This window comes from Chinchilla lanigera, unplaced genomic scaffold (genome assembly GCF_000276665.1).
Source record: "Chinchilla lanigera isolate Chin_1 unplaced genomic scaffold, ChiLan1.0 scaffold00029, whole genome shotgun sequence".
Lineage (NCBI taxonomy): Eukaryota > Metazoa > Chordata > Mammalia > Rodentia > Chinchillidae > Chinchilla > Chinchilla lanigera.
In genome coordinates, this window is record NW_004955430.1 from 9,957,412 (window position 1) to 9,966,964 (window position 9,553).

The window sequence follows — 9,553 nt, forward strand, 5'->3', positions numbered from 1 at the left end:
AAATCCTAGAGCGTTCCTCACCAAGTCTCTACCCTTCCGTTCCAAATAATATTTAAAAGCAAAATAAGTAAATAACATACCCAATAGTCATTCTGATAGCAGATGTCCTCCTAACTCTAGCTACCACCCTCAATTTCTAATACTGGCAGCTGTTTCTGACAATTTCTGACATTCTATATTTTACGCTTCTTGGGTTGCTCCTGTTCTTCATTAAACTCTCTGTGCAACATGTGATGCAATTAATTATCCCAACTTCAATTTCTCTCTTGATTTATCTGAAGAAGTCATCTCCTGGTTGTTTTTTGATATCTCCCACAAAATGGAAGAAAATGTTTCTCAATATATAATAAGGGACTTGTGTTTCGAATATATAATATAAAACTCTTTGAACTGAATACTAGAAAAACAAATACCCGAATTAAAAATTGGGCAAAAGATTTGAATAGAAAAATATCCAAGGAAGATATACAAATAGCCAATAAGCACATGAAAACATGTTTAACATCACTAGTCATCAGGGAGAAGCAAATCAAAACCATCATGAAAAGCAAAGTCAACAAAATGGCAAAGGTAACAGTTCCAAGTTCTATCTCCCTAGAGAAACAAGCAGCAACAGCAGCTGCTAGAATCAACTCTACCAAAACTACAAAAGCATAGTGTTTTACAGCAACTATGTAAACAATGAATCAAAAAAAAGGCAAACTAAAAAACACAAAAGGGTTTTGTGCTTTTATAGGTCCTAGCCCCATCCCTTCCCTGACACAAACTGAAGCTTAGCCATCTTCCTTGTGTGGTGCCCTGGTCTCTGGTTCCAGAGAGAGGAAAACAGACATTATTCACAAATTATTGTGTAACCATTTAACCTGTCTTGGAGTTCATTTCCACTTCACCTAAGAACTCAGGATAGAAAAGTAGTGGCCATCTTGAAAACACAGCAAGCAGAAACAACAACACACAAATGCCCAGAACAAAAGTGTACTATCTAAACATACTAGACTACCTAGGCCCCAGAAGCAAAAGTAACAAAGAATTTCTTTAAAAAATTGGAAGTAGAAAGGAACTTAGAAGATAGTATCCATATACACAGAAAGATATACAACCAAAAACGATCGGAGAAGACACTAAGCTTTCACTTTTGACTGATTTTTAAGCTCAATGTAAACCTGGCAAAGAGTGAAAGGGGTGGAAAGAGTGAAAGGAGTGTTTTCACAAAATTTGCAGACTGGGAGAGACGTTCTTCTCACTGCTTTTTTTTTTTTTTTTAACTTTTTTTGTTTTAGTTCTTGGCATTTAAAATTGTCTCCATCAAAATATTACCTAAAGAAATGCTAACGAACAGAGAATTTACTGGCCATGCATAACATAGAATAAAGTATTTGCAAAAGTGGCTTGAGAAATCACTTTTCTTAAAAATAGATTGCTATAGCCTTCAAAAATCCAACAGAAACAAGAAAGAAATTTAAAAAAATGGAGAGAAAGGAAAGAGACAGAGGCAGAAAGCAAGAAAGAAAGAAAGAAAGAAAAAGAAAGAAAACCCAAGAAAAGGAAAGAATATAACGGAATTACTGTACTATAACATTTATATATTCAGTTGTCAACCATAAAATCATAAGACTTTACAAGAACATAATAAATAACTAAAATGAAAAATTCCCTAGAGTGGCTCAAAAATAGATTTCAGCAGATAAAGAATTAGCAAACTTGAAGATAGGATAACTGAAAGTATCAAGTCTAAGAAACACAAAGAAAAAAGAATGAAGAAAACTGAACAGTGGCTAAGGGACTTGAAGAGTATCATTATGCAAACCCAGGTACTGTGGGTATCATGAAGAAAGCAACATGAAGTAACAGGACAAAAAGAATTTGTGAAAAATGAATACCCAAAATCTCCCTACTAAACCTGAGGCAAGACATGAATCTACAAACTCAATAAACTTCAAGTAAAATAAACTCAGAGATTCACAGTCACATTATAATCAAACTATTGAAATCTAATGAAAAAGAGACACTCTTGAAAGCAAGACAGAAGTCATTTATCATGTATAAGGATCGTCAACGAGATTAATACCAATCTCTCATCAGAAATGATGGAAGCCAAAAAGTAGTAGGAGGACATGTTTAAGTATGAAATTATAAACAAACTTATAATGGTTACTTTTACAAGTATGAGTCAACCTTTTGTAAGTACAACCATGATCAAATAGTATTCAAGTGCTACTGTGAAGGTGTTTTGAATGAGGACAATGTTTGAATTGATAAAACAAGGAAATCATGGTGGGTGCAATACATTCAATCAAAAGATATGAGTCAAATCAGAGCAGAGTGACTGGAAATTCCTACCTGACCACCTTGACTTAAGGAATCAATTTTGTCCTGCCTTCAGACTCAAACTGAAGTAGCAGCATTTCTTGTGTCATACGCTAAGTTGCTTTCAAGCAAAAATTTGTACGTTCATTTCTGGCTATTCAAATTAAAACTATGCCATCAGTTTTCTTAGACCTCCAATTCGTCAACTGTTGGGGACAACAGGTTACAAACTGACACAGAATCTGTCCGAGGCCGTTTTGGCCCTGCCTTGTGAGCCAACTGGAATATGGAAACACTCCCGGGTTTTTCTTTTAGCTACAGTTCAGACCTCAGTGGTCCATGATCCTCTGGTAATCACAGGGCAGGATGAAGTCTGCTGAGGACAATACAGGGAGGGCTAGTACCCAGGTGTGGGGATGGACCTTAACTTGTTTCTTTTATGTTAAACTTTCCCATTCCACCACTACTTTGAAGGCGTTCCAGGAAAAGCACCCTGTAAGATAATGACAAGCTGGAGAGTCTTATCTTTGCCTATCCTGAGGCACTGATTTTGTAGCCTCCCTTTTATCAATCACCAAATTTGTTTTTGTTTTTTTCTTCATCCCTCACAATATAACTCAAACAAGCAGTTGGGGATCTTGGCCAGGTCCCCAATAGTCAACTGCACATTGTGGGACTTTCCAGGCTCCATACTGGGGATAGGGTTACAGCTCAATTATAAACTACATGCTTATCATGTAGAAGACTCTAGGTTTGAGCCCCAACATCACACACACACTCTACAGATCTGTTTCTCTAGATAATCATAACAATTATTAGCCGAAACTTTAAATTAATTTTAAAATTAAAAAAAATTTTAGTTGGGCATGGTTGTGCATGTCTATAATCTCAGCACTCAGAAGGCTGAGGCAGGATTGCTGCTAGTTTGAGGCCAGCCTGAGCTACATAGTGAAACCCTTTCTGTTTTAGTTACTTTTCTCATTGCTGAGACAAAATAATGCAACACCCAAAGTTAAAGGGAGAAAAAGTTTCTTTAGCTCACAGTTTGGGGAGGTTTCAATCCATAATCAGCTGGCTCCATGGCAGGGTGACACATGGCAGAGGCACCTGGCATACCATTCACGGCAGCAGAAGATAGCAAAAGCAGCAATAGAAGGAAAGACAAGCCTTTTTCTGCCACTATCTTATCAAGACTGCTGGGAATAGGGCAATGCCAATCCAATCAGTGGACTGGTTCAACAATCACCCATTCTTAATCCGAGTATTCTTAATCCCAACATTGAACCATGAATCTACCACAAACTCTAGATTCAGCTACCTCCAAAAAAGCTTCATCTAAAAATGCAGGGGGCTTTGGGAGGAAATCTAGACACAAACCATAACATCCCAACCCTGCCCTCCCCAAAGAACCATGTACATTCCTTTATGTAAAAAATACTTAGTCCACCTCTAAGAGTTGCCAAAGTCCTAACAGTTTCAGCATTGCTGAAAAGTCCAAGTCTCAAGTCTCTTCCAAAATGTAAGGTAAACTCTTAGCTGTGAGTACCTTACAAACAAAAAGAAAGTTAAACATTTCCAAAATTCAGTGACACAAGATAGACATTTCCATTCCAAAAGTCACAAACAGGGATACAAAGGAATGGGGCCACAGCAAATGCAGCAGGGCAAATATTATCTTGTAGTTCCAAGTGCGGCATTCCACGCAATCTGTGGCAAGATGTTAATTCCAAAAGGCTTGGATGGCTCTGCCCCTATGGCATTTCAGGTGGTTAAGCTCCCATAATTTTTCTCTTGGGCCCACTCTGCTTCCTCCTGGCAGTTTTGCTAAGATGATCCACATTCCTAGCTTCTCTAAACTTCTGGGGTCACACCGCACCTTTGACTTCACACTCACAATTTTATACACTGACCTCTAAGCGGCATAGGCCTTCTGAAATCTCAGTCGAAGCCTTCCTGACCCCACAACTCTTCCATTCTGCGTGCACCTAAAACCAGTGCCACAGGGATGATGCCAAGGTCTGCTGCCAGCTGGAGCAGTAGCCAGTAACCGTAGGGGTTGAGTGCCTGGATTGCTGAGCACTCTGAATTTAATACTGAGGAACGTGGTACACTGGAGCTTTCTTCTCAAGCCAAAATCTTTCACTTTTGCAATTTTGAGGCTGCAAAGGGGAGTCCTGTTGCTTCTTGTGATGCCCTCAGGTCATCTTTTCTAGTCTCCTGTTCCTTCTCAGCAATCAAGATTTCCTCCATTCTATCTCTGCAGTCCACAGCTTTAATGAAGCTTCCTTTCTGGCCGAACTCACAAATGTTTTAAATCATTCTGCTGGGATCTTTGCTCTTGATTCTTAACATAAATCTGGCTAAAAGTCACACCAACAGTAGCCGTGCCACTGCTTCAACATTACACTGCCCTGAAATTTCTTCTGCTGCTGCTTTTAATCTCAGTTTCAGGCAGTCTCTGGACATGAGCAAAACACAGACAAACTTTCTGACAAGCCACAACACACATCATCTGGACTCCACCAGCCAATACAGTCCTTCTTCCCAGCGGAAACCTTCCGAACCTGGTCTCTTACAGCAGGATTTCTATCAGCCTTCTGGTTTTCTGAGCTCTGACTAGAATCTCCCATACAGCACAGCGTAAGGTGTTCCAGCTTTACTTTTTTTAGTCAGCACTTTCAAATCTTTCCAAACTCTTCCTACAAGCCATTCCCAAAGGCTCCTGAACCACATGGTCAGGTATACACATAGCAACAACCCCATCTCTCTGGTACCAAATTCTGTCTTAGTTACTTTTCTCATTACTGACACAAAATACTCAACACCCAAATTTAAAGGGAGAAAAGGTTTCTTTAGTTCACAGTATGCAGAGATTTCAGTCCATAATCGGCTGGCTCCAAAGCAGGACGGCACATGGCAGAGGGGTAAACATTCATGGCAACAGAAGATAACAAAAGACATTGCTGGGATTAGAGCAGTGCCAATCCAATCAGTGGGCTGATCTAGAAATCAAACAACCTTAATCCGAGCACTGAACCAAGAATCAATCACAAACTCTAGATTCAGCTACCTCCAAAAAAGCCCCATTTAAAAGTGCATGAGCCTTTGCAGGGGGAGGGCATCTAGACACAAACCACAAGGCTGTCTCAAAAAGGAAAAAAGCATTATACTTATTCTGAAAGTAATGCTAAAGGAAATCCTTAAATCTAAATGAAAAAGAATTAGAAAGCAACTGTAAGCCTTACAAAGAAATAAGTATCTCCAGTGAAGGTAAACAAATAAAGATAACTGCTACTGTATCTTTGATTTGTATCTTTATGTTAAATTCCTGTAAGATTTTAAAAACAAATGCACAAAAAATGTGTGTTACAGGACACAAAGCATGAAGATGTACTCTGCATCAAACAGCAAATAAAGAGGGGAAGAATGGGAACAAAGATTTATATCCCATTGCGAGTAAGTTGATATTAATTTGAACTACACTGTTAAAAAATTAGGCCATTACTAGTTATCTTCATAGTGAATAAAGAAAACAACTAAAACTATGCATGACAGAGAATCAAAATCATTCACTACAAAACTCAAACACTAAAGCCAGTAATGGATGAAATGTTGGATAAGACAAAACTGGCATAAGAATCAGACAAAACAATGAAAGGCCTTAAATATATGATAAATACCGTGGCCCAGGATTAGAATTTTAGCTATTCAGGAAGCTGAGGCAGGAGGATCACTTGTGCTCATGAATTTAAGACCAGCCCAGGCAAAATAATGAAACCCCACTGCAAAAGAATAATAGATAAACTATCAGTGGTTACTTTAAATGATGGAATTAAAGCAAAAGATTTTAATAATAATATAAACCAACAAGACCTGGATGAAATAAATATATACATAAATATATATATCCATACAAAATAAAATATATACATTCATCTCAGGTACACATAGAACATTCTCCAGGAAAGACTATTCCAGGAAAAACTGTATGTTTTGCCACACCAAAATCATGCAGAGCACCTTTTCTGGACACAATGAAATAAAACTAAAATGATAACAGAAAGAAAACTGGAAAACTCACAAATACTGCAAATTAAACAATAGTCATACATAACTACTGAGTCAAAGACAAATCACCATGGAAAAAAGAGAAATGAGAAATGAAAACACAACATTCCAAAACATAGGGGATGCAGTGAAGGTACTGTTCAGATGGGTTTCTATAAATCTAGGTCTCTACATTAAAAAGAAAATTGCAAGTCAATAACTTCACTGTAGACCTGAAACAAAGAAAAAGGAGAAATTAAACTATAGTTAGCAAATGGAAATAGATTATATGAGAAAACTATGAACAACTGCCAACAAATTAGATATATGTAAATGGACAAATTCCTGTAACATACAAATTACCTAAACTTACTGGGGAAGATATACAAAAATCTCAGTAAATTATACCTAAAGAGACTAAAATCTCTAACAAAAAAAAGCTCAGAAAAACCCTTCATTAGTAAATCTTACCAAACATTTAAAGAATCACTACCAATTATTTTCAAACTTTCTCCAAAATTAAAGAGGGAACATTTCCTAACTCATTTTATAAAGCTAGAATTATTCTGATACCAACATTAAAGATAATATATGAAAACTACAGACCCTATCTCTTATGAATATCAATGCAAAATTCCTCAGCAACTATACTACAATAATTATATATATAACATGACTAAGTGTGGATTGTAAAAGAAATACAAGAATGGTTAAACATAAGAAAAATCAATATAATACACATCAATAGAAAAAAAAAACAATCATACAGAAAAACTGTACGTAGTAACACCCAAACAACCTTTCTGTAACTGGAAAAAAAAAACAAAAAACTAGAAATTAGAAACTGAAGGGTACTTTCTCAGCATGACAAAGAGCACTGAAAAATCCACAGCTAACAGAATTCTTAATGATGAAAGACTGGAAAGACTGAAAGCTTTCCCTAAAAGATCAGTAAAAAGAATAGGATGCTCATTTTTACCACTGATATTAAACAATATACTCAAGGTCTACATGGAGCAACTGGACAAGAAAAATGCAAATGGCATCAAAATTAGAAGAGAAAAAGTAAAGTTACCTTCATTTACAGATAAAATGATCTTGTAAGAATCCATTTAAAAGGTATTAAAGCTAAAAATTACAGCAAAGTTACAAGATATAATATCAATACACAAAAAGTAGTTGTATTGTCATATTTCTGTAATCAATGACTCAAAGAGGAAATTCAGAGAACCATCTATCTTGCAGTACAATTGAAAATAATAACATACCTAGAAATAAATTTAACCAAGGAAGTAAGGTATGTGCACTGAAAAGTTATAAAGATTGCTGAAAGAAAATAAAGACCTAAATAAATGGAAAGACACCTCACATTCATGGGTAGGAAGATTTACCATGACTAAGACTGCAACATTATCCAAAATCAGCTATAGTTCCAATGCAATCCCTACCAAAATTCCCATGCCTTCTACTCATAAATGTGAAAAAGTGATGCAAGATTTATTAGGGGAGAGAGTAATGAAAATGTTTTAAAATTGATTTAGTGAAGGTTATACAATTCTGTGAATATCTGAGAAGCATTATGTTATATACTCATAAAGAGTGTTTAGTTTGGCATATAAATTTTATCTCAAAAAAACTATTTAAAGATATAGATAGTTCATGTTGACTGTCTAATACTCTTATCTTTATTCTCTTCAATGACCTCATCCCAAAATTATTCCTCTATCTACAAGTAACACCTAAATCTTTGTCATCAGCCCTGACTGATGACAAAAATCTTCATTTTTCAGACATCCAGACCAGAATTTCCCCACTTCCTGAAAATGTATGAGAGGACCCTACTCCAGCACACCTGGTCTTCCCTAGCAGGTGCCACAATCTTAGTCATCCATGCTAGTATCTCTGCCTCACTGCCACTTCCCTTACCTCAACAGTCAATCATCAGTTTGTCAGCTCTACCTCCACAGTATCTTTCTTTCTTTGCCTTCCAATGTATTAAGGCATTATTTCAAAACAGCATAATTTCCCATTTTTCAACTCCTCTTCCAATACAGCATTTTAATCCCATATATAGATGAAAGTCAAAGTTTAAAACATACCATACTTCCCCCTTCTCAAAACCCTTCAGTAGCTCCCCAATCACTGAACAATAAAACTGCATTTCTCTACCGCTTCAGTCCTCATTATCCATGAAATGGAATTAGCTCACCTAACTAGTGTCACCTCTTCTTGTCATTCTTATGCCGAACATGTTAGTCTCCCAAAAGTATTCCTTTAGCATGCCATAGCTTTTGTGTCTGGCTGCTTTTTATTAGAATCTTCATTTAACAAAAACCTTCATCTTCCAGCATCTATACATCTTTATTATTCTTAAAATGTAGCTTTCCTCAACTCTAAGATATCATTAAACTGTAAGATGTTTGCCAATGTTAAAGATGGAAATGTGAAAAAATACATGTCTTAGACACAGTAAAATGTAAATCTCTTAAACTCCCTCATTATAGTCATTACAGTGTTTATATTTATTTATTTACTACTGAAATTTTTTGTATTACAAGCTAATACTGTTGACCTCCTTTTTGAATTATAGACTCCTGAGGACAAAAAGTCTGTCTTGTTCATCTATGATACAATAGAAATCCTACTAGTTTTAGTAAGACAATCTTGGTTTCAATGTGTTAGAAGAGAAAGAAATAGAAAATAACACTAATAACACCTATCTCATGTATATTACCAGAATAAATTAGAGAATATACATTAAAATCAATTTGTAAAATGGATCTTATTCAAATTCAGGATTCTGGTATTTTAAAAGATATATTTACTACATGTAAATGTCATACTGCAAATCTGTCACTCCTTAATATCAGAAGCTACATTAATACAGGAAATTTTTCTGAAGTTTCTATAAAATTACTGTACCCCATCACATTCCAGTAATACAGTAATCACTTGGCTCCAGGAGGACAAAGCATCCTTCCAAAAGTCGAGGAGAAACTGATTAGTGGATCCCGTTCCTGTTTCTAGAGGGCAGGTCTGTGACTCACTCCTGTTTCTGGCCCTGTGACGGGGATTTTTCAAAGAGGAAAAGTATCAGAATATCCGAAAGGCATGTGCAATTTGAAAAGAAATAGCATTTGTCCATTCTTTGTTTTAAAGTTACATTAAATTACACAGTTTTCAAGTAACATAAGAGAAG

General features: G+C 36.1%; 1 protein-coding gene across 2 annotated transcripts in view; it reads right to left on the reverse strand.

Moving 5' to 3' along the window:
- Tbc1d5 (TBC1 domain family, member 5) overlaps positions 1-9,299 on the reverse strand; it is a 554,846-nt gene extending 545,547 nt beyond the window's left edge. For both annotated transcript variants that reach the window (XM_005387456.2, XM_013515658.1), the window contains exon 1: positions 9,277-9,299. The gene's annotated coding sequence lies outside the window, so the exon portion shown is untranslated. The remainder of the gene's footprint in view (positions 1-9,276) is intronic.
- Between the last annotated feature and the right edge of the window lie 254 nt (positions 9,300-9,553).